A 26,385-nucleotide genomic window follows, 5' to 3' on the forward strand; every position below is an offset into this window, starting at 1 on the left:
CCTGTGGGAGCTGATGCGCAGGCTTTGAACAATGGCCCGGCTACAGACCTGCACCATCAGGTCCAAGAGCTGACTAAGAGCGTTGCCGCGCTAACCAGAACTGTGCAGTCTTTACAGGTCTCTTCTCCAGGAAAGATCCAGCTGGCATCCGGACCGGAGGACGTCCCGTGGCGCCAACTGAGGAGGACCCCACCGGCCAGAGGAAGACCCAGCTACAGATACAACGAGGACGCCGCTGCAATCAACCCGGACATATGGCAAGGTGCTGTCATTTAAACGGGCACAACCTGGGGTAGAGGGCCAACCCCCAGGCATAAGATCATCAGGCCCATCAAACTGGCGTGATAAATACGTAGGGGGACGTCCGGTCTTGCCTGTTGTACTGGACGGCATTCCTATGAGTGCCCTACTAGACACCGGGTCACAGGTCACCACCATCCCGTACGTGCTCTTCAAGCGGTACTGGAATGACTCGGACATAACCGAGGTCGGTAAAGTTGAACTGCCGGCACAAGGACTGATCATTGTGGACATTGACCGTCGCGAGAGTCACCCAAAAATAACCCTATGTACTAACGTAATTGAAAACTGTCTTGCAGAGGTGATTCTTATTTTGCAGCAGGTTGCCAAGAACGCCAGTTCCAGCCAGCAGCATGTGCTCCAAAAAGAGATCCGGGCACTGATGAAGCGGCAACAAGTGGAACTATCTGGTGGTGAGATAGGTAGCGTGAGAATGTGTGACCCGTTCCCTATTGCTATGCCCCCAAAAAGTGAGATGATGATTTGGTGCCGGGCAGCTATTGGTCTAAGAGATAGAGACTACCAAGCAATGGTAGAACCCATCTACTCAGACAGTAGGCCCACCATTTTGACAGGACGGGGGGTGGTCGATGTACGTCATGGGAGGGTGCCCGTCCACATCATAAATATCGGGGAGAGAGAAGTATACCTGCCCCGGTATGCCATGCTAGCCAAATTGTTCACCATCAACCAGAACTCTGTACAGGCCGTGGAACCCTTGCCTCCATCTCAACCAGAGGAAGGTAACAGCTCTAAGAAACCAATGGAGGACTGGTGTCAGCAACTGCATTTGGGTACTGACTCCACTCCCTCACACCAAAAACAGGGAGTCTACCGGGTGGTTCAAGAGTACGAGAGAGTGTTTAGTAAACACCCGCTAGACTTCGGGCGAGTAAAGGGGGTAGGACATCACATCCCCACGGGAGACCATCCTCCCATAAAGGAGAGATACCGACCCGTACCCCCTGCACACTATCAACACGCCAAGGCGATGCTAAAAGACATGAAGGAGGCTGGGGTAATTAGGGACAGCTGTAGCCCCTGGGCAGCTCCACTAGTCTTAGTGAAAAAGAAAGACAACACCATGAGAATGTGGGTAGACTACAGGAAGGTCAACCGTATCACACACAAAGATGCGTACCCGTTACCAAGGATAGAAGAGTCCTTAGCTGCATTAAAATCAGATAACTTCTTCTCTACTTTGGATCTCACTAGCGGGTACTGGCAGGTTCCTGTAGCAGAGGCGGACCGGGAGAAGACCGCATTCACCACCCCGATGGGACTCAGCGAATTTAACTGTATGCCATTCGGGCTCGGCAACGCACCAGGAACCTTCCAACGGTTGATGGAATGCTGTCTGGGACACCGGAACTTCGAGACGGTCCTATTATGCCTGGATGACGTCATCGTCTATTCCAAGACCTATGAGGACCATCTGGAACACCTGGCAGAAGTGTTTGAAGCCCTGGCAAACTATGGCCTAAAGGTAAAACCCTCAAAGTGTCATCTACTGAAGCCAAAGGTACCTGGGACACGTGGTGAGTGCTGACGGAGTAGCCCCCGACCCTGACAAGATCACCGTGATTAAGGACTGGCCAAGACCATCCAGCATAAAGGAAGTGCGGCAGTTCCTCGGGTTGGTAGGCTACTACCGAAGATTCATTCCCGGTTTTACCAAGAAGGCAGCTCCTATGCAGGACCTCCTGATAGGCCAGTCCAGGAAGGCCAAAAACCAGAAGCCACCCTTCAAATGGGAAAAGCTGGAAGAGGAGTCCTTCCGCCAGCTGAAGATGGCCCTCACGGGGGATGAAATCCTGGCGTACCCTGATTACAGCCAGCCCTTTATCCTCCACACGGACGCAAGCAACATCGGGCTAGGAGCAGTACTGTCCCAGATCCAGCAGGGGAGAGAACGGGTAATTGCTTACGCCAGCCGAAAACTGCGACCCACGGAAAGGAACCCCGAGAATTACAGCTCGTTCAAGCTAGAGTTCCTGGCAGTGGTGTGGGCAGTAACCGAACGTTTCAAGCATTACCTTGCCTCTTCCAGGTTCACCGTGTACACGGACAACAACCCGTTGACACACCTGGACACTGCAAGACTGGGTGCCCTGGAGCAGAGATGGATGGCCCGCCTGTCCAATTATGAGTTCACAATCAAATACCAGGCAGGGCGCTCCAATACCAACGCGGACGCCCTGTCCAGGATGCCAAACCTACCGGACGAAGGGGAGGAACCAGAAGAATTGGAAGAGATCGAACTCCCTGCGTTTCACCGTCATGGGATTACCCAGTATTCCCACCGTGTGAGGGGCCAGCGATCCGCTACGTTCAACCCCTTACCCCACTACAACTGGGCGGAGACGCAAGACAGTGACCCTGCAGTTCGTCTGGTGAAGGAGATGCTGACCCAGGCTGACGCCCGCCTGGACCCAGACGCTCCGGAAGAGACCAAGCAACTGTGGACGGAGAAGAGCAGACTGTTTCTCTACAAGGAGAAGTTGTGCCGCAGAATGGTCAATTCCCGGACACATGAACTGATCTGGCAGGTTGTGGTACCGAGACGGGACGCAGCTATGGTGCTGGAGGCCTACCACAATGGGGCAGGGCACTTCGGATGGAAGAAGCTGGAGTTCCTGCTGCGTGAACGGTTCTACTGGATAGGCATGAGAGGAGCCATTGAGAGGTGGTGTAGAGACTGTGGCCCGTGCAACCTAAGAAGAAGGGACCGTGCCAGCCAGAGGACTCCCCTGCAGCCCATCATCACCAGGCAGCCACTGGAACTGGTCGCTCTGGACCATGTTAAACTGGCTCCAAGCAGAAGCGGGTATGTCTACGCCCTAACCATCGTGGATCACTACTCCCGGTTCCTGGTGGTGGTCCCTGTCAAAGACCTGACGGCTCAGACAGCAGCAAGAGCCTTCCAGCTGCACTTCTGCCACCCACACGGGTACCCGGACCAAGTGCTGACGGACCAAGGACCAGCCTTCGAAGCGGAGGTCTTCCAGGAGTTCTGTAACCTGTATGGCTGCAAGAAGATAAGAATAACGCCCTATCACTCGCAGACCAACGGACTCTGCGAAAAGATGAACCAGGTGGTGATAGATCTGCTAAAAACATTGCCCCTAGAAGAACGCAGTCTGTGGCCTGAGAAATTGCCCGATCTGGTGGACCTGTAAAACCACATCCCGGTAGGTTCCACCAACTGTACCCCGGCTTACCTAATGCGAGCAAGACCTGGTAAGCTGCCTGTTGACCTGGATATGGGAGTCCTGATACCTGAGGACACCTCGCCAGAGGCAGACTGGGATACAGAACGGCAGCAGCAGTACCGGAAAGTACAGGAGAGCGTCGAGCGAAGTCTCTGTCAATCAAGAGAAAGGCAGGAGAGGACTTATAACCAACATGCTCCCACTGTTCCCCTGGTACCTGGAGAGCAGGTCTTGAAAAGAAAAAGGCGGCTCCATAAGTTGGACGACCAGTGGGAAAAGGACCCGTACACCATACTGCCCTCAAGCCACAATAATCCAAAGGTGTACGTCATCAGCAAGGATGGAGGAGAGACCACAGCCACTGTCTCCAGAGACCACCTGAAAAAGTGCCCCGAGAAGTTGCAAGGCACGGATGAAGATCAGGAAGACCCTCAACCCGCAGAGGAAAAGGAGGAAATGATCAGCACCGTACTCGGAGACTTTCCCCGGTCCTGGACACAAGTAAACAACGCTATCGTGGTGCCCGTCCTCACCTTTCTCCAGCCAGCCCCTCAAGTGCCTACAGAAGACCAGGTAGAGCTGGAAGAGCAGCCGGCCCAGGAGGCAGAAGAATCCATACCAGTAGCCCAGGAGAATCAACCCTCTGCTAGTAGTGAGCCTGCCGTGCCCCTAGTGAGACAAAGAGTGCGCAGACAGCTGCCCAGCTTGCCCATAACACCTCCTACACCCTGTAGTGCAGGACCAGTTAGTGAGCTCCGTAGGTCCACTAGAGTCACTAGAGGTCAAATGCCCGCTCGCTGGAAAATCTAAACTAATGCACTGTGAATTTATCTGTTTAACTGTTTATGGTTTATGTTTGTTGCCTGTTATTAATTATGTTTCTCAGTTACCCTGCAGATTTCTTGGACTAACAGGTTATGGACGCTGGATAACCGGAACAGTTTTGTAGATAGTTGCACATTGTGCCTCTTGCGAAGATGGCCGCGGAAGAGAAAACCTGTCTGGCGTGGCCTCCTTGCGGCCCAAAGTAGCTAGCTTCAGCCTTGCAGCCACGCCCAGGGCCAACGCAAGGGGTTTGCTTTGGACAGGTCCCCTACTTCACTTAAAGCTTCACCTTGGGTGATAAGGACACCCGGTTGCGGACACGCCGTGACCTTTAAAGAACTAAAGCTTCTTGTAAATATGTTATTGTATGATCGTTTATACCCTTGTATTTATGTTTCTTTAAAAATGTGTTTAGTCCCGGAGTACTAAAATTTACTAGGGGGGAATGTGGCACCCCAGGGGTCTGGTTGCCACAGTAATAGAAATATTATGTCTGAGAGCAAGTGGGAGGTTTCTCTGGTCAGGAGCCCTAAGCATGCAACACTGCCCGCCCAGACCTGGGAGGAGAGGAATCTGCCCTTAAAAACTGGGTCTGGGGCGGGATTAGAGGAGAGAGTCACAGACAGAGACGCAGTCTGGTCTGGAGGACAGCAGACACAGGGAAAGCAAGAACTAGGAGCTCTGTAGGAGCAGGAGCGCGTGCCAGAGGTTGGAAGCTAGAAAGCTCGCCTTGGCTGAAGACACTAAACCCGGACAAGGAGTCCGAGGCTGTGGGGACATCCAGGTCCAGCAGCAGAATCCAACCGGCAGGGGATTCCATGTCCTCTGGCCATAGAAGCCCGGAGGCACGGTTACAAGCAAGGGACCAGCACCGCCATCGTGAAGCGGAGGCTAACGGAAGGCCCCAAGTCACCGGCCATACGGGTGAGCACCACACGGTATACTCAGGGACGTGGGCTACTTCTACCCGCATAGAGCAAGGTAGCCAGGAAAGAGTGCAGATAGTCGGGGAGGCCTACAACTCCACCTGGCCAGGGGAGATCCTACTTGCTTACAGACTGACCAGGCCCCTACTGCTAACCAGTACTCCCGGGAGGGTCTGTGTTATACCATCAGTAAAGACCCTGAACTGCACCACACGTCTCTGTGTTTCATCGCCGCACCAGCACCATCAGTATTGGGACGCTCACACCATCACTCCCATCATCCACACTAGCTGCCCTGAGGCAATACTTCTCCTGTGGGGAGTTATCCCATACTTGGCTGCGCATACAACATCAGCCTCAGCGGTCTGCAGCGCAGCGGCGGTCCCCACTGGCCGCAATCCATGGGTGGCGTAGTCAGACATTTGTTATCACACTCAGACTGCCACTGGTTTGACCGCCCTGGGCACGGACCGGGTCACAGCCACGGAGGACTACAACCCCCAGCGATCCGGCTCCGGGTATCCCCTGCACAGCACAGGCCCAGGGGGCGCGTCATGTGCTTAGTTATCCAAGATGTTTGAAACAACCTCCCTGCTGAGCTCCTTCAAAAACGTTGCGCAAATATAAGGAGATGGATATATTGCCCACATTCCCCCTTGAAGAACATGAGTGTTGTTGTATTATCTAATGTGAACTGTGACATGCTTTAATAGTGCTGGTATTGTGCTCTGTCCGACATTAGGGCGAGTTAGAGTTAATGATTGGGGCTAGCCCACAGTGGGAGGGGATAAGATGAAGGGACAAGGACAGTTTCCTGTCAGGACAACAGATAGGGCCCAGAGTGCATCTGAATTAGACCTAAGGTCTGGACGGTAGGCAGTGCCGCATGACATGGGTGTCCCTGAAATAAAGAGAGAGCGAGACAGTGGTTCGCTTGAATCAGAGTAAACAGAGAAGAAAAACCAACACTAGGATGGAGTGATCAATCGGAGACGGGTCCTGGTAGAGGACGCCTAGCAGTACGGCCCAGAGTTTGTAACTTAGAGAAGTAATGGGCCAAGGCGAGACAGAGTACGTGAGATGAATAGAGTGCCCCGGGCAGGAGTTCCAGAATGTCAGTAGCAAAGAAGCTAAGTACTGGCCATATGGGCAACATAGTTCCCTTGAGGAGAAAGAAGATGCGGGTTGAGAATATGACTCTTGCTAACTGAACTGTAGTACTGAGCTGGGTTGTGGTGAAGTAGAGTGAAACAATGGAGCTAGAGAACAAACGAGTAAAGAGGAAGGATTAGAGACTGTGTGGAAAGATGCTCCATATGGTGAAGGAAATGTTCATAAGGTTGTGTACCAGCTACCTACTGTACATAATTCCCACAAAGTTATTGTTAAGTAAAAACTTTATTAAGTTGGTGGTGTCCCTCTTAGAAATTCTCAACATCTGGCCCTGGCCAACCAAAGTCATTGGTAACATGCAGCCTGCAAGAGCATAGCACCCCCGTAGCACAAGTCCACACACCCAGCCAGGACACCTACCTTCATGTAACATGCCGTGGCGGAAGAGATGAGTATCTCGCCGACGGCTACCGCCCCGCCCATGTTACACTTGCGTCTTGCAGCTGTGGGGTAGAGTGATGCGGGAAAGACTCGAGTTATGAGGAGGGTGGTGACCGCTATGATGTCTAAAATGGCACCAAGCGCGAACTTTGAAATAGCGGTTAGTGGTGCTGAACAATGAGAAGATCCCGTCTGCCGTTGGCATAGAAGGTGCAAAAGGGCGCGAAGAGCTATCCAGCCCTCCAGAGGTTACGCAACCAAAGTCATCGGTAACAAACAGCGCCCCCGTAGCACAAGTTCAAACACCCAGACAGGACCCCCACCTTCATGTAACTTGCTGGGGTGCAAGTGTATCTAGAATAATTGATGCAGTTTTGAAGGCCTTGATATGACTTAGTTTTTCACTTTTGTTCATTCACTTTGTCTTTTGTTAATTGATAAAAATAAACCATTAAAACAAGGCTGGTGCATAGCAAATGTGTTTCAAATATTCAGAAAGGAGTCAAAATCTGAGTCTGGAAGTTAAAGGCCTGTAAGTTTAACCTCTATTGTAGACAAATCTTTGAGGGTTTCCTAAGAGATACTATTCAGTAATATCTCATTAAGAATAACCTCATGACCCAACATCAACATGGGTATATGAAGGATCGTTCCCATCATACTAACCTGATCAGCTTCTATGAGAAATTTATTTCGAGATTGGACCAGGGTAATGCCATGGATGTCGTCTATCTGGACTTTTAAAAGGCATTCGATACAGTTCCACATAAAAGGTAGGTACATGAAATGAACAATTAAAATTATGGGATGCATTAAAAGAGGCATAAACACTTGCAACAAAAACATAGTTTTTCCTCTATACAAGTCACTAATATGGGCACACTTAAAATACTGTGTACAATTTAGGACTCCAGTGTATACGTGTAAGAAGGACAGAACGGGTGCAGAGAAAAGCGACCAAGGTAATTAAGGAAATGAGTGGTTTGCAATATTGAAATAGGTTATCAAACCTGGGGTTATTCAGTTTGGAAAAACAAAGGTTTAGGGGCGATCTTTTTACAATGTACAAATATATGAGAGAACAGTACAGAGATCTTTCTATTGATCTTTTTACATTTGGGCTTGAGACAGGGACAAGGGGGCATCTTCTAAGTCTAGAGGAAAGAAGGTTTATTCATCATCACAGACGTAGATTCTTTACTGTAAGAGCATTGAGACTATGGAATTCTCTGCCACATGATGTTGTAATGGTTGATTCACTAAAAAGCACAAAGAGGACCTGAACTGAATGCCTTTATTGATAAATATAATATTACAGAAAATGATACAAAATTCTGTGATGGGATGTTTATACAGTGAACTAGTGTGATTGCTGTATGTGGAATCGAGAAGGATTTTTTCCCCTAAATAGAGCAGTTAGTATCTTCTTCATGGGGTTTTTGTCTTCCTCTGGATTAACATGTTAGGTTATAGGTTGAAATTAATGGACTTATATCTTTTTTCAACCTTAAAACTATGAAATCATCAAACACTACTATTTTTTACAGAATTCTTACTTTGCAGCATTTTTTCACAATTGCTTGAAGGGGTTGTCTAGCCTTGGGGTACAAGTCTGCAGTCACTCTTGTAAGGTGGCTGTGGGGCACCTAGTGGATGGAAGATAAACCTGGAGTAATGCTTTATTACATATACAGTGAAGAAAATAATTATTTGATCCCTTGCTGTTTTTGTAAGTTAGCCCACTGACAAAGATATGAACATGCTATAATTTAAGGGTAGGTTAATTTTAACATTGAGAGATAGAATATCCCCAAAAAAATCAAGAAAATCACATTGTATAAATTAAATAAATTTATTTGCATTTTGCAGTGAGAAATAAGTATTTGATCCCCTACAAAGCATTATGAGTTCTGGCTCCTACAGACTAATTAGACGCTCCTAATCAACTCGTTACCTGCATTAAAGACAGTTGTCTTACATAGTCACCTGTATGAAAGACTCCTTCCACAGACTCAATTAATCAGTCACACTCTAACCTCTACAACATGGACAAGACCCAAGAGCTTTCTAAGGATGTCAGGGACAAGGCCATAGACCTGCACAAAGCTGGAATGGGCTACAAAACCATAAGTAAGACGCTGGGTTAGAAGGAGACAACTGTTGGTGCAATAGTATGAAAATGGAAGAAACACAAAATGACTGTCAATCGACATCGATCTGGGGCACCATGCAAAATCTCACCTCGTGGGGTATCCTTTATCATAAGGAAGGTGAGAGATCAGCCTAAAACTACATGGGGGGAACTTGTTAATGATCTCAAGGCAGCTAGGACCACAGTCACCAAGAAAACCATTGGTAACTAGTGATGAGTGAGCATACTCGCAAGTACTCGGTGCTCGCCCGAGCATCTCAGTACTCGAGATGCTCGGAGCTCGCCGAATACTTGAGAGATGCTCGGGCGGATGCTCGGGTCCCCTCCCTGCATGTTTGGCGCTTTTTAGAGCGCCAATCAACATGCAGGGATTGCCTGCCACTCACTGTAATGCCGCAGCCATGTTGGTTGTGGCATTACAGTGATTGGCTGGCCGCACAGCGTCATCAGGTCTATATCAGACCTGGCGCCACTGTGCTCGTCAGTCTACTCCGCAATCAGGCAGTGTAGGGAGAGGTGCTGCTGAGCTAGGGAGAGATTTGGTTGCGTATTAGGTAGTGTAGGGAGAAAACAAGTACATTACACATATCCATCTCAACAAACAGTCCTTCTGAGGACTAATCCATCTGCAGAGATATCAGGCAGGCAGTGTATATAGACAGGCAGGCAGTGTATATAGCAGACTGCAGTGCATATAGCACAAGAGGCTCCATTCCAGTTCTGCCTTCTGCTGCTGTTAGATATTTCGAGACAAAGGCCAAGGTCTCAGGGGCCAGGAATATTTTTTTTTGGATCTTAATACTCATTATTTGCTTAAAAAGCAATCCAGAGAACACCGTTTTTCTGTGCCATTTGCTTGTTGGTACAGCAGAATACAGCCAGGTCCTTTCCATATTACAGCGCTAAAAATCCAGATATTTAAAACTGTAGTTTATCCGTCCTGTCACACAGATCACATATAATTGCGCTGAAAATACTGCCATTTTTGGCATCCATTCAAATTATTTTTCAGTGTGTCAGCAAAATTTTTGGCACCGGTTTGCGGTTCAAAATTAGTTACTTACATGCGAGGTATTTAAAACTGTGGTTTGTCCGTCACACGGATCACATATACGTTTTCTGAAAATTCTGCCATTTCTGGCCTCCATTCTAATTTTTTTTCAGTGTGTCAGCAAAGTTTTTGGCACTGGTTTGCTATTCAAAATAGTTACCTACAGGCCAGGTATTTAAAAATGTGGTTTGTCCGTCACACGGATCACATATACGTTTTCTGAAAATTCTGCCATTTCTGGCCTCCATTCTAATTTTTTTTCAGTGTGTCAGCAAAGTTTTTGGCACTGGTTTGCTATTCAAAATAGTTACCTACAGGCCAGGTATTTAAAAATGTGGTTTGTCCGTCACACGGATCACATATACGTTTTCTGAAAGTTCTGCCATTTCTGACCTCCATTCTAATTTTTTTTCAGTGTGTCAGCAAAGTTTTCGACACCGGTTTGCTGTTCAAAATAGTTACCTACAGGCCAGGTATTTAAAACTGTGGTTTCTCCATCACACGGATTACATATAAATTCGCTCCAAATTCAGCTATTTGTAGTGAATGTGGAAGATATTGTCCTCCATTTAAAATGGGCAAGGCACGTGGTAAGGGACAGGGAACTGGACGCGATGGTGATGGTGCATGCAGAGGCCGAGGGCAAGCTGAAGTTTTGCCACAACAAACAGCCACATCTTCTCGCCCGACCTTCCTGTCCCAATTCCTAGGGGACTGCAGCACACCACTATTGAACCCAGAGCAGTGTCAAAAGGTTGTTGGTTGGATAGCGGATAATGCTTACAGTCACCACCACCACCACCACCCTGTCTTCCATACGGTCAAGTCACAGTAGCCGTGAGTCTGGACTGCATATTCCCCACCCTGATCCTCCTTCCTCCCACCATCGTCTTCCACTTCCGCACCCTGGTCCTCCTCCTGACTTTCTGGCAATTGTGTCTCATCATTGTCCACCTCTTGTGACACTTTCCCACCGTTGCCTTTGTGTGACCGTGGCTGCTCAAATATTTTGGCATCGCTACAAGCGATCTCCTCTTGCCCCGCTTTTATAAATGGAAAAGTGAACAGCTCTTCAGAGTGTCCAAGTGTGGGATCAGTTATCTCCGGGTACTCGGTATGGTGGGAGGAATGTGTAAGAAATAGACATTCCTCACATCTATTAAAGCTGTCAAACAGTCGCAAATCATGCACATGGGAGTGATTCAAACATATCACCGAGCAGCTGTAACTACTTGGTGCTCGCCCGAGCATACTCGGCGAAAGGGTTAACAAAACATACTTGCTCATCACTAGTGCTCGCCCATCACTATTGGTAACACATTATGCCTTAAAGGTTTAAAATCCTGCAGTGCCCGCAAGGTCCCCCTGATCAGGAAGGCACATGTGCAGGCCCGTCTGAAGTTTGCCAATGAACACCTGGATGATTCTGTGAGTTATTGGGAGAAGGTGCTGTGGTCAGATGAGACAAAAATTTAGCTCTTTGGCATTAACTCAACTCGCCATGTTTGGACGGAGAGAAATGCTGCCTATGACCCAAAGAACACCATCCTCACTGTCAAGCATGGAGGTGGAAACATTATGTTTTAAGGGTGTTTCTCTGCTAAGAGCACAGGACTACTTCACTGCATCAATGGGAGAATGGATGGAGTCATGTACCGTAAAATCCTGAGTGACAACCTCCTTCCCTCCGCAAGGACTTTAAAAATGGGTCGTGCCTGGGTCTTCCAGCAAGACAATGACCCAAAACATACAGCCACGGCAACAAAAGAGTGGCTCAAAAAGAAGCACATTAAGGTCATGGAGTGGCCTAGCCAGTCTCCAGACCTTAATCCCATAGAAAACTTATGGAGGGAGTTGAAGATCCGAGTTGCCAAGCGACAGCCTCAAAATCGGAATGATTTAGAGATGATCTGCAAAGAGGAGTGGACCAAAATTCCTCCTGACATGTGTGCAACCGTCAACACCAACTACAAAAAACGTCTGACTACTGTGCTTGCCAACAAGGGTTTTGCCACCAAATATTAAGTGTTGGTTGCCAGAGGAATCAAATACTTATTTCTCACTGCAAAATGCAAATAAATTTATCTAATTTTTACAATGGGATTTTCTTGATTTTTTGGGGGATATTCTATCTCTCAATGTTAAAATTAACCTACCCTTAAAATTATAGACTGTTCATGTCTTTGTCAGTGGGCAAACTTACAAAATCAGCAAGGGATTAAATCATTATTTCCTTCACCGTAGGACTAAAAGGGTTAATCAACCATGACAGCTTGATTGCAAGCAACTGAAGAGTTGGGAGAGATGGCTGTTCACCATATCTCCACCCCTGGGTGTGGTTCATTTTGTAAAATGAGACCTGTTTGTTTCACACATGTCTGTGTGTATGGAGGTGTGCAGATCTCCTGGATTAAGTGCCTTTGCTAAAGGACTAAGAAACTGGACTTTAATCTGGGTAGGTTAACCAGCAGTATTGTATGGACTTGTTACTTTATGTTTCACTTTCTACTTGACAAAGACTGTATTTAAGCTTTCCTGTAATACGGTTTATGAGGACTAAAATAAACCAGCCGGACTTTAAATAGAAATGGTTTCTGTGATACCTCAGATCGCTCCCCAAGTGAGTAGCATTGTTACACTCTATATGACTGGAAACTTGTGAATCTTCACAACACATGCACTGTGCACTGTGAGGACTCCCCGGGGACGGGAGGAGGCGATCATGTGACCAAAGGGATGCAATTTGCATAATTCTAGCCACATTTTCACTAGACTTTTCTGGCCTTGCTCAATACATTTGCATTAAGCAACGCCATGCACGTCTAGTCGGCATGTGACCGCATGTACGCTCAAAACATACTTTCTGCCATGCGCCCGCTGCTCCCTGCACCGGCACTGGAGAATCCACATAGCGCGCAATGTGCAAGCTGTGAGGATTCACAAGTCTGCAATCACGTACAGTGACTGCAAACTTGCATCCCAAGGACAGAGAATCTCTTTAATACTTATGCACAGTACTGTATCTCTTCCAGCTGCTCCATACACATTAATCCATACACTTGGCTCAGTCAAGGAATCATGTGTGAATGGTGAGAGAGAAGAAATCTCCTCCAAGAAGAAGCTGCTTATCTCCCTTGAAAAATAAAAGAATCAGATGTTGAAATTTCAAGTGCCAAAACCTTCTCTCCTCAGCATTAACTGTTGTGGGAGAGTTGGGAGGCCTCCATACACATTACATGCTTTGTTAGTCCCGACAAATTCAGTTGGATCGATTGACTTTCATGTAATGTGCAAGGAGACCTTAACAAATGCCGCCAGAACTGCTGCAGTCATCTGCCTACTGGGCCATGTTAGAAGTGTGGCCAAATAGATAAACTGTTAGTGATATACTGATGATCATGCTTTGCAATACTAAGTGTACATTTTCCAAAAGCAAATTCCAAGATGTGTTTGTCATGGAATCACTGGTAGAAATCCAAGGTTGACCCTAGGATCTGTGCAGTGGATTTAAACTTAAAAAAAATTAAATATTTTGTTCTATCACATTTGTACCTTGAATACAATTAAGATGTAGAATTGTTGGGTTTCTTTCGACTCCTCCACAAACAAAAAAATGAAAAAATGCTAATCAATAAATTATATGTTCCCCAAAATGGTGGCATTAAAAAATACAACTCGGCTTACGAAAAAAAAACAATTCATACAGCTACATTAATGGAAAAGTTATGGCTAGTGTTGAGCGAGCACTAAAATGCTCGGGTGCTCGAAGCTTGGGCCGAGCTCGCCGTGATACTCGGGTGCTCGACCCGAGCAACAAGCCCAATGTAAGTCTATGGGAGACTCGAGCATTTTTGCGGTGGCACCCCCGGCAGTCTTTTAAAAGCCTAACAAGTGCCCAAAACGATAGTGACAGTGCTCAAATGACATGGGGACAGCATGGGGATCGCCCCAGGAAGCATTTCTGACCCCCAGGTCACTGCTGTCAACAACGTAGTCAGAGGTATTAAGCCACTTTTACGGGCTCACAATAAAACGTTCAAAAACGAAAGTGAAACTTTTTTCCTGTGAAATATGTTAAGGAACATCCTTTCCAGGAAAAAGACTTGTGTATAAGTTAAAATAAATGACCAAAAACAAAAATACTCCTCCACACCTTCGGCTATGTTCACATGTAGCATTTTTTATGCGTTTTTGCACTTTTGTATTGCTTTCAACTATGACAAATGCATTCACAGGGAAATGTCATTTTAACATTTTACAACCTTATCTGGCCATGTGCTGTGTGACACATGCATAAAATGCTGAAAAGACATGGGAACAGCATGGGGAAGACCCCTGGAAGCATCTCTGACTCCCAGGTCACTGTCTAAAAGTGTGTCCATCATAAGTGATCCTTGCCGCATCAGAAGATGCAGACTTGCAACTATCCCCATGCAAGTTCTGGTCCCAGGGCAGTGTTCAATTGTACCTCCCCCATTCCTTGCAATACAAGCGCAAGTATGCAGCCTGCCACCCACCCACCCCTCCCCCCCCAGGCTGCAATACCATACTGCTTGCTTGCTTGAACTTGAAATTGGGCCTTTTAGGCATGTGGAGGCGGAATCTGGCCACCACGTCATGGCTGTGTTGGCGGCCTGGAATCCATACTCAGTCCCCAGCCGCCCGGCGGCCGGGTGTCCATACTCGGTCCTCAGCCGCCCCTCGGCCGGGTGTCCCCACACGGTCCCCAGCCGCCTGGGGGCAGCCGGGTGTCCATAAACGGTCCCCAGCCGCCCCTATTTCTCCTTGGAACATCCCCCCACACATTTTTCTTAGCCCGGCCTGCTTTAGGCAGCATTGGACGAGCCCACCAGAGAACCAGACTCCTCCGGTGGGCCCTGACTTCTCCATCGGTGGAGTTGAGAGTGCCAAGGTGAGGAGCATGATGATGATGACAGAAGTTAGCATCTGCTATGTTTTATTTTAATGCAAGTGTAAGTGTGCAGCCTGCCACCCACCCACCCCCAGACTGCAATTCCATACTGCTAGCTTGCACTTGAAATGGGGCCTTTGTTATGTTCTGCTACCAAAGCTAAGGAAAGAGAGGAGATCTGTCCCTACTATAAGACTCAGCTGAATCCCTACGATGTAACAGGGAACCTGATCCTGCGATCAGACCTGCTAAAGTCCTAATCTAGTCTGTACGGAGACCTATAGATGTGAGGAGGGAATCCCTACAAGTACTAAGGACTGGGAGGAATATGGGACACCTCCTAACAGAAATAGTAGCAGACAGACGAACAAACAAAATAGATAGAACATAGAGGTCCGTAGACCAAGCAAACTAACAGAGTTAGATACTGAGCACAGGCTAGCTAGAAAGTAGATATACAATGAAGTCCAGCAAAGCCAGAAGGGCGGAGCAGGATTAAATAGGCCAACAAGGTCATGTGACCAGCAAAGGAAAAAAAACCTAACAGCAAGGCTCTAACAGCCTTTTAGTTTGGAGGAGGCCAAAGCTGGCCACTACCTCATGGCTGCTTCGGCAGCGAGGTATCCATACTCAGTCCCCAGCCGCCCCTATTTGTCCTGGTGTGCCTCATACATAAGATTAAGCGCGTATACCAAAACATTACCTGTGCCCTCCCCAGTTCATTTAGTGGGAAGGAGAGCCTATTCTGCTGTACTGTGTGCATGCCAACCCCTGTTCATGGTACATGCAAAGATGCCTCCCACCTTGCAGCTGTCATTGCAGACTTGCAACTATCCCCATTCAAGTCCTTGTCCCAGGGCAGTGTTAAATTGTACCTCTCCCATTCCTTGCAATGCAAGCGCAAGTATGCAGCCTGCCACCCACCCACCCCCTGGCTGCAATACCATACGGCTTGCTTGCTTGCACTTTAAATTGGGCCTTTTAGGCATGTGGAGGCAGAATCTGGCCACCACGCCATGGCTGTGTCGGCGGCCTGGTATCCATACTCAGTCCCCAGCCGCCTGGTGGCCGGGTGTCCCCGCTTGCTCCCCAGCCTCCAGGGGGTGGCCGGGTGTCCATACTCGGTCCCCAGCCACCCCTATTTGTCCCGGTAACCTTTCCCACACTTTTCTTAGCCTGGCCTGCTTTAGGGCAGCATTGGCCGAGCCCACCGGACTATCAGACTCCTCCGGTGGGCCCTGGCTTCTCCATCAGGGGAGTTGAGAGTGCCAAGGTGAGGAGCATGATGAGGATGATAGAAGTTAGCATCTGCTTTGTTTTGTTGTAATGCAAGCGCATGTATGTAGTAGCGGCTAGGCCTGAGGTGGTCAGAGTTTTGGCGTATATCCTACCTCCTCCGAGGATTGCTGGATGTTTTACTGCTACTATCCAAGTTCTATGACTCCCGTTAAAACAAAGCTTCAGGTGATAAATGATGGATGAGGTAGTGGCAAAGGAGAAAGAGCAGGAGGAACAGAGACCATTCACATCAATATCAGGCCAGTCAACCAGATATGTCTTGTAGGATATGTTTCTGTAACAAAAGGAGCGGTTCGGCTACACAGTTATAGGGCATACAGTGAGTGCAATGCCTACCAAAAATTTTGAGGCACTCCAATGCCCCTTGGAAATGACATGGAGGTCAGAGGGCGTTAACTAAACCTTTTTTTCAATTTATAGCAACTGGGTCTCCAGTGCACTGTTGGCCTAAGCAGTGAATGGAAGGCTTTCCAAAAATTATGAGGAACTGCAATGCCCCTTTCAAGAGCCATGTGTGGCACCCCAGGGGTCTGGTCACCACAGTAATAGAGATATTACATCGGAGAGCAAGTGGGAGGTTTCCTGGTCAGGATCCCTTAAACATGAAACATCCTCCTGCCCCAGTCCTGGGAGGGGAGAATTCTGCCCTTATAAACTGGATCTGGGGCGGGGTTGAGTGAGTCAGAGAACAGAGAACAGTCAGAGTCAGAGTGAGAGCAAGGGAAAGTAACAGCAAGGAGCTCTGTAGGAGCTAGGAGCTAAAGACCAGGGGCTGGAAGTTGAGCAGAGCTAGCCCTGGCAGAAGACAATAGGAATCGGACACAGGAGTCCGAGGCTGTGAGGACTTATATCCAGCAGCAGAAACCAGCCGGCAGGGGATTTCAGGTCCTCTGGCCATAGAAGCCCGGAGGCTCAGTCACAAGCAAGGGACCAGCACCGCCGTCGTGGAGCGGAGGCTAACAGAAGGCCCCAAGTCACCAGCCATACGGGGGAGCACTACACGGTACACTCAGGGACGTGGGCTACTTCTACCCGCTTACAGCAAGGTAGCCAGGAAGAGTGCAGACAGACGGGGAGGCCTACAACTCCACCTGGCCAGGGGAACTCCTGCTTGCTCACACACTGACCAGGCCTCTTATGCCAGCCAGTACTCCCGGGAGGGTCTACCTTATAATCATCAGTAAAGACCCTGAACTGCACTGCAAAGACTCTGAGTCATTCCTGCTGCGCTCGTGCACCATCACCCCCATCATCCACACTCACTGCCCTGAGGCTATACTCCTCCTGTGGGGAGTTATCCCATTCTCTGCTGCACACACAACACCAGCCTCAGCGGTCTGCCTCGCAGCGGTGGTACTCCCTGACCGCAATCCACGGGTGGCGCAGTCAGACAATTAACCTCAAAACCTAAGAAAGACTGCCACTGGTTTGACCAGCCTGAGCCACGGGACCGGGTCACCGCCACGGAGACTACAGACCCCAGAGACCCGGCACCGGGTATCCCACACACGTGTACACACGGCCCAGGGGGCGCGTCACATGCAGTACAGCATATTACAAACATAAGTCCCATTATTGGGGAGTGGGTGTCCCATGGTATTTGCTTATGCTTTCCAAGCAAAAGCTGCCAAAAATTAGGACGGAGCAACTTGCAATGCCCCTTACAAGAGCCATGCAGTACAGCATATTACAAACATAATTCCCATTATTGGGGAGTGGGTCTCCCATAGTATTTGCTTATGCTTTCCAAGCAAAAGCTGCCAAAAATTAGGACGGAGCAACTTGCAATGCCCCTTACAAGAGCCATGCAGTACAGCATATTACAAACATAAGTCCCATTATTGGGGAGTGGGTCTCCCATAGTATTTGCTTATGCTTTCCAAGCAAAAGCTGCCAAAAATTAGGACGGAGCAACTTGCAATGCCCCTTACAAGAGCCATGCAGTACAGCATATTACAAACATAAGTCCCATTATTGTGGAGTGGGTGTCCCATAGTATTTGCTTACGCCTTGCAAGCAAAAGCTGCCAAAAATTAGGACGGAGCAACTTGCAATGCCGCTTACAAGAGCCATGCAGTACAGCATATTACAAACATAAGTCCCATTATTGGGGAGTGGGTCTCCCATAGTATTTGCTTATGCCTTGCAAGCAAAAGCTGCCAAAAATTAGGATGGAGCAACTTGCAATGCCCCTTACAAGAGCCATGCAGTACAGCATATTACAAACATAAGTCCCATTATTGGGGAGTGGGTCTCCCATAGTATTTGCTTATGCTTTCCAAGCAAAAGCTGCCAAAAATTAGGACGGAGAAACTTGCAATGCCCCTTACAAGAGCCATGCAGTACAGCATATTACAAACATAAGTCCCATTATTGGGGAGTGGGTGTCCCATAGTATTTGCTTATGCTTTCCAAGCAAAAGCTGCCAAAAATTAGGACGGAGAAACTTGCAATGCCCCTTACAAGAGCCATGCAGTACAGCATATTACAAATATAAGTCCCATTATTGGGGAGTTGGTGTCCCATAGTATTTGCTTATGCCTTGCAAGCAAAAGCTGCCAAAAATTAGGACGGAGCAACTTGCAATGCCCCTTACAAGAGCCATGCAGTACAGCATATTACAAACATAAGTCCCATTATTGGGGAGTGGGTCTCCCATAGTATTTGCTTATGCTTTCCAAGCAAAAGCTGCCAAAAATTAGGACGGAGAAACTTGCAATGCCCCTTACAAGAGCCATGCAGTACAGCATATTACAAATATAAGTCCCATTATTGGGGAGTTGGTGTCCCATAGTATTTGCTTATGCCTTGCAAGCAAAAGCTGCCAAAAATTAGGACGGAGCAACTTGCAATGCCCCTTACAAGAGCCATGCAGTACAGCATATTACAAACATAAGTCCCATTATTGGGGAGTGGGTCTCCCATAGTATTTACATAGTAACATAGTTTGTAAAGCCGAATAAAGACTTGCGTCCATCAAGTTCGACCTGTTAGTTCTGTAATTGCTAAAGTTGATCCAGAGGAGGGCAAAAACCCCAAATGATTTGGCCAATCTTCACCTGAGGAAAAATTCCCTCCCGACTCTGAAACCAGCAGTCAGAATAAATCCCTGTATCAACTTACTATTTTATTTTATTTTTAAGCATATGCTGAAATCTGCCTGGTATCTAGAAATGCATCCAGTCCCCGCTTGAACTGGTGTAGTGAATCCGACATTACCGTCTCCTCACTCAGTGAATTCCATATTCTCACTGCTCTTACCGTAAAGAACCCCATCCTATGCTGGTGCTGAAACCTTTTCTCTTCCAGTCTTAGTGAATGCCCTCTTGTTACCGTAATATTCCTCCTTTTGAACAAATCCCTGGCAAGGTCTCTATACTGTCCCCTAACATATTTGTACACATTTATTATGTCCCCCCTCACCCTTCTTTTCCAGGCTGAATAGTCCTAGTTTTGCCAACCTCTCTGGGTATTGCAGTCCCTCCATTCCCTTTATTAATTTTGTTGCCCTCCTTTGTACCTTTTCAAGCTCATTTATATCCTTTCTATATATTGGGGCCCATAACTGAGCACAGTATTCCAAGTGTGGTCTGACCAGTGCTTTGTACAGTGGAAGAACAATGTTCTCATCCTTTGCAGCTATACCTCTTCTGATACATCCCATTACCCTGTTTGCCCTTACAGCAGCGTCCTGACTTTGGGCACTCCAATTTAGTTTGCTATCAATCAAGATGCCCAAGTCCTTCTCCATCTCTGAATTCCCCAATGATTTCCCATTCAGTGAGTACTGGTGACTTCCATTTTTCCTTCCCATATGTATGACCTTACATTTCTCCTCGTTAAACCTCATTTGCCATTTAATGCTCCACATACCCAGCTTATCCAAATCCCTCTGTAGGTCTGCACTGTCCTCTTTTGTATTAATTGTTTTACATAACTTTGTGTCATCTGCAAATATTGATATTTTACTATTTATCCCGTTGACTATGTCGTTAATAAAGATATTAAATAACATTGGGCCTAGTACAGACCCCTGTGGTACCCCACTAGTGACGCTTACCCAATCTGAGTATATTCCATTTATAACCACCCTCCGCCTTCTATCCTTTAGCCAGTTAGCTACCCACTTGCAGACATTTTCCCCCAGCCCCATCATTCTCATTTTGTATACCAACCTATTATGTGGCACGCTATCGAATGCTTTTGAGAAGTCGAGATACACGACATCCACTGGTTCCCCCCGATCTACTCGAGAGCTAACCTCCTCGTAGAAGTCAATCAGGTTTGTTTGGCAGGAGCGATTCCTCATGAATCCATGTTGGTTCGGGATTAAAAGATTATTAGCATCAAGATGCTCCGTAATTGCCTCTTTAATGAAGCTTTCAAAAATTTTGCCCACACGGACGTCAGACTCACCGGCCGATAGTTTCCGGCGTCACTTTTCGCTCCCTTTTTGAATATTGGCACTACATTCGCCTGTCGCCAATCAAGTGGTACAGACCCAGTCTCAACAGAGTCCTTAAATATAAGATATAACGGTCTGTCTATCACATTACTTAGTTCCCTTAGTACCCGTGGGTGTATGCCATCAGGTCCTGGTGATTTGTTTATTTTAATGTTACTGAGGCGTTTCTGTACCCCAGCTTGGGTTAGATTTGTCATACTTAGTGGAGGATTAAGTTTGTCACTTCTCATTTCTCCTGTTAGTTCGATTTCCTTTGTGAAAGTTGTCGAAAAAAAATTATTTAATAGATTAACTTTATCCTCATCTTTCTCTATGATTTTGCCTTCCTCACTTTTTATCGGTCCAATATTATCCGATTTAATCCTTTTACTATTTATATACGTAAAGAACAGTTTGGGATTTGATCTACTTTCCCTAGCAATACGTCTCTCTGTTTCCTCCTTCGCTATTTTTATTTGTTTTTTACAGGTTCTCGTTTTTTCTTTGTAACACATTAGTGCCTCCTTACTGTTTTCCTGTTTTAATCTCTTGAATGCCTCTTTTTTGCTATTTAACGCCCCTTTTACGTTCTTGTTCAACCATATTGGTTTCCTCTTGTTTCTGGCCCTTTTATTCCCATACGGTATATACCTCTCACACTGAGTATTCAGAATTCTTTTGAAGGTTTCCCATTTACTATTCGTATTCCTTTGATTAAGAACTTTGTCCCAGTCAATAAGTTGAAGGCTTTCTTTCAGCTGATCAAACTTCGCCCTCCTAAAGTTTAATGTTTTTGTTGTTCCCTTATTGATAACCCTACTGAAGGGCATTTTGAAGTCGATAATATTATGGTCGCTATTACCTAGGTGCCCCCCTATCTGTACCTCAGTTATTCTATCAGGCCTATTAGTCAATATTAAGTCCAACACGGCCTTCCCTCTCGTTGGTTCCTGCACTAGTTGGGAGAGATAATTATCCTTAATATTTGTCAAGAACCTTTTTCCTTTCTGAGATCTACAGGTTTCTGTTTCCCAGTCAATATCCGGGTAGTTGAAATCCCCCATTACAATCACCTCATTATGTTTTGCTACTTTGTCTATTTGTCCTAATAGCAGATTCTCATTCTCCTCTGTTATATTGGGTGGCTTATAGCAGACCCCCAGTAGTATTTTATTATTATTTTTAGTTCCCTCTATCTCTACCCACATGGACTCGACCCCCTCTTCTCCCTCTCCTATATCTTCCCTTAGTCTGGGTTTTAGACATGACTTTACATATAAGCTGACTCCTCCGCCTTTCCCGTTTCCGGTCCCTTCTAAATAAACTATAATCTAATAAATTTACCGCCCAGTCGTAGCTATCGTCTAGCCAAGTCTCTGTTATACCTACGATGTCATACCTCTCCTCCGATATAAGCGTCCGCAGCTCATCCGCCTTATTGGTCAGGCTTCTTGCGTTGGTCAGCATGCAAGATAAAACTTTGGGGTTATTTAGCATCCTATTCTTCTCTAACGATCTAACTGTACTATCCCCACCCCCCTCTCCACCCTCATTATATTCACTTCTCCCCTTCCCCCTTGCTTGCCTCACATCCCACCTATTTCCTTGGTTTCCCCCCCCCGTCTCTAGTTTAAAAACTCCTCCAACCTATTAGCCAACTTCTTCCCCAGCACCGCTGCACCCTCCCCATTGAGGTGCAGCTCGTCCCTACGGTAGAGCCTGTAGCCGACCGCGAAGTCGGCCCAGTTCTCCATGAACCCAAACCCTTCTGCCTTGCACCAACTCTTTAGCCACTTATTCACCTCCCTAACCTCCTGTTGGCGCTCCTGTGTGGCTCGCGGGATTGGTAGTATTTCTGAGAAAACTACCTTGGAGGTCCTTGCCCTAAGCTACCTACCTAGGTCCCTGAAATCATTTTTAAGGACCCTCCATCTACCACTCACTTTGTCATTGGTGCCGATGTGGACCATGACCGCTGGGTCTTCGCCAGCCCCACCCAGTAACCTGTCAACCCGATCCGCGATGTGCCGGACTCGAGCGCCAGGGAGGCAGCACACCGTTCGGCGATCCCGGCCTTTGTGACAGATTGCCCTGTCTGTCCCCCTAATAATAGAGTCACCCACTACCAGAACCTGTCTTGCCTGCCCTACACTTCCCCCCTCCCCCTCATTACTGGAGCATACACTCCCCCGGCGGTCAGAGGATCTGTCGTGCTCCAATAATGCCGGTTCTGAACCAGCCTTCCTATACTTCTTCCCTCTATCCCTCCTAACTGTTATCCAGCTCCCTGCCTGTTCAGCCTGCACTTCCCCTCTATGCTCCACCCCCACTATTGACCCATTGAGTGTCTGCTCGGTGAGCAGCAAACTCCGTTCCATGTTGTCGATGCTCCTCAGTACCGCTATCTGAGCACTTAGATCCAGAATTTGGGCTTCCAAGTGCACGATATGCTCACATCTCTCGCAGCAGTATGGATCCTCGAGCGGGTGCTCACGGAATGCATACATTGCGCAAGATGTACACTGCACGGCTCCGGCCAACATGGACGTCATTCTAAATATGGGGATACAGTCAGTATATATATACACAAGTACAAAACACAATTATTTATATATAGGTGTATGGACGGGGATCAATTAGGGATGTGCAAGTGTATCAATTAGATATCGGTGGAGGATCAGTTAAGTATGGACGGGGGATCAATTAAGTATCAAGTATGGAAGGGGAATCAGCTAAGTAGGTCAGGTGGATTAATTAAGTAAAAAGTAAAGTAAAGAAAGAATGAAATACAGTCAGCAATTCAGTCCTAAGTCCTCCCTTCCAAACTCCCTGAATCCAAAGTCACTGAAAAACAAGTCACACACTTACTTTCGTTCGCACATACGCTCCGGACACACGCAGCTCGTTCACACTCGCAAACTAAGAGATTTAAAGAGTTTTTTTTTTTTTTTTTTTCCTTTTCCAGCAATGTACCCTTCACCTCAATGCACTTCCAAAGGACTTGATGCCCAACCAGCTGCCCCTTATAAACCCTTAATTATGACCCCTTCCCCTTAATTAACCCCTTGTGAGTAAATCTACACCTCAGGATTTTAGTGCAATGTAGTTAACCCTTAAATACACAGGTAGTAAACTAAGAAACTAAAACTGTAGTAAGAAAATAGATTTTAAAAAGCCCAATAAATCTAAACAGGTAGAAAAGCACTCAGCAGATCACAATGCAGCACTCACCGCAATTCACACAGGTATTTTCTGCAGGATTCCCAATACCTCTTCACTGAAAAACAAGTCACACACTTACTTTCGTTCGCACTTACGCTCCGGACACACGCAGCTCGTTCACACTCGCAAACTAAGAGATTTAAAGAGTTTTTTTTTTTTTTTCCTTTTCCAGCAATGTACCCTTCACCTCAATGCACTTCCAAAGGACTTGATGCCCAACCAGCTGCCCCTTATAAACCCTTAATTATGTCCCCTTCCCCTTAATTAACCTCTTATGAGTAAATCTACACCTCAGGATTTTAGTGCAATGTAGTTAACCCTTAAATACACAGGTAGTAAACTAAGAAACTAAAACTGTAGTGAGAAAATAGATTTTAAAAAGCCCAATAAATCTAAACAGGTAGAAAAGCACTCAGCAGATCACAATGCAGCACTCACCGCAATTCACACAGGTATTTTCTGCAGGATTCCCAATACCTCTTCACTGAAAAACAAGTCACACACTTACTTTCGTTCGCACTTACGCTCCGGACACACGCAGCTCGTTCACACTCGCAAACTAAGAGATTTAAATTTTTTTTTTTTTTTCCTTCTCCAGCAATGTACCCTTCACCTCAATTCACTTCCAAAGCTTATGCTTTCCAAGCAAAAGCTGCCAAAAATTAGGACGGAGCAACTTGCAATGCCCCTTACAAGAGCCATGCAGTACAGCATATTACAAACATAAGTCCCATTATTGGGGAGTGGATGTCCCATAGTATTTGCTTATGCCTTGCAAGCAAAAGCTGCCAAAAATAAGGACGGAGGAACTTGCAATGCTGGCACCCTGGTGGTATAGTGGTGGTGGAGGCTGAGGATAAGGAGAAGAAGATAAAACAGCCGAAACGAGGAAGCGTATACCCATGTGTGGGTGTGAAGCGGTGCATGTGAATACACCTCCCGAAATAACACAGTGGATTTGACTTTATGTTACTCTGCTGTCATTTGGTGGTGATGAGAAGTCTGGCCCAATCCAGCCCTTGTTCATTTTGATAAGGGTCAGCTTGTCAGCATTGTCAGTTGACAGGCGAGTGCGCTTATCAGTTATAATTCCCCCAGCGGCACTAAAAACACGCTCCGATAACACGCTAGCGGCAGGGCAGGCCAGGACCTCCAAGGCGTACAGAGCGAGTTCATTCCAAGTGTCCAGCTTGGATACCCAATAATTAAAAGGCACAGAGGAATCACGGAGGACACTGGTACGGTCGGCAAGGTACTCCCTCACCATCTTTTGAAACTTTCCACTCCTTGTGAGAGTACCCCGTGCCTCAGGGCTTGTAAGCTGGGCGGGTGTCAGAAAACTGTCCCAGAATGTTGACAGTGTTCCCCTGCCTCTGCTGGATTGGAGTTGCATCTCTCTCGCCTGTACGCCTTGGTTGGGCAACGAACTGTGACCTCTGCCGCTAGCGTGTTCAGATGGGAATTTTTTTTAAGAGTTCTGCAGCAAGGGCCTTCTGGTACTGCCCCATTTTTGTAGACCTCTCCACCTCAGGAATAAGAGAGTGAAAGTTCTCCTTCTAGCGGGGGTCTACAAGTGTCACCAACCAGTAATGACTGTCATCCAACATTTTGACAACACGAGGGTCACGGTTAAGTCAGCGTAACATAAAGTCAGCCATGCGTGCCAGACTGGCAACAGGCAAGATTTCCGTGTCCTCACCAAGATGACGACTGACCATGCTCTCCTCCTTCTCCTCCTCTTCCTCCTCCCCCCTGTCCTCAGGCCACCCACGCTGAACCGACGGTATGACACTTGTACAGGTACTACCGTCTACAACGCATGATAGCAGCTCCTGTTCTTCCTCCTCCTCCTCCTCCTCCTCCTCTCCCTCATTGTCCCCCAATGCACGTTGAGATGAGATGAGGCTGGGCTGTGTGTAATCGCCCGCTATGGCTTCTTGATCCATCTCATCATACTCTGGCTGCAATGCCTCCTCTTTAATTCTCTGCAGAGAGCGTTGCAAAAGACAGACAAGTGGGATGCTGACACTAATGATAGCGTCATCGCCACTCACCATCTTGATGGCCTCCTCAAAGTTTGTCAGGATGGTGCATATGTCAGACATCCAGGTCCACTCCTGAGGTCTTATGTGTGGAGTCTGACCTGAATATCGACGGCCTTGTTGCAGCTGGTACTCCACAACTGCTCGCTTCTGCTCACAAATCCTTTGCAACATGTGGAGGGTAGAGTTCCAACGTGTGGGGACATCATACACCAGTCGGTGTGCCGGAAGCTGCAAACGCTGCTGCAACACAGCAAGGGCGGCGGAAGCTGTAGCCGACTTGCGAAAATGAGCTGACAGGCGGCGTACTTTCACGAGCAGATCTGGCAACTCGGGGTACGATTTAAGAAACCGCTGAACCACGAGGTTAAGCACATGAGCCAGGCATGGTACGTGTTAGATCTCACCTCGCCTCAGAGCCGCCACCAGGTTGCGGCCATTGTCAC

Source organism: Phyllobates terribilis, unplaced genomic scaffold, assembly GCF_046119375.1.
Source record: "Phyllobates terribilis strain yellow unplaced genomic scaffold, ASM4611937v1 Scaffold_3__8_contigs__length_932513732, whole genome shotgun sequence".
Taxonomy (NCBI): Eukaryota; Metazoa; Chordata; class Amphibia; order Anura; family Dendrobatidae; genus Phyllobates; species Phyllobates terribilis.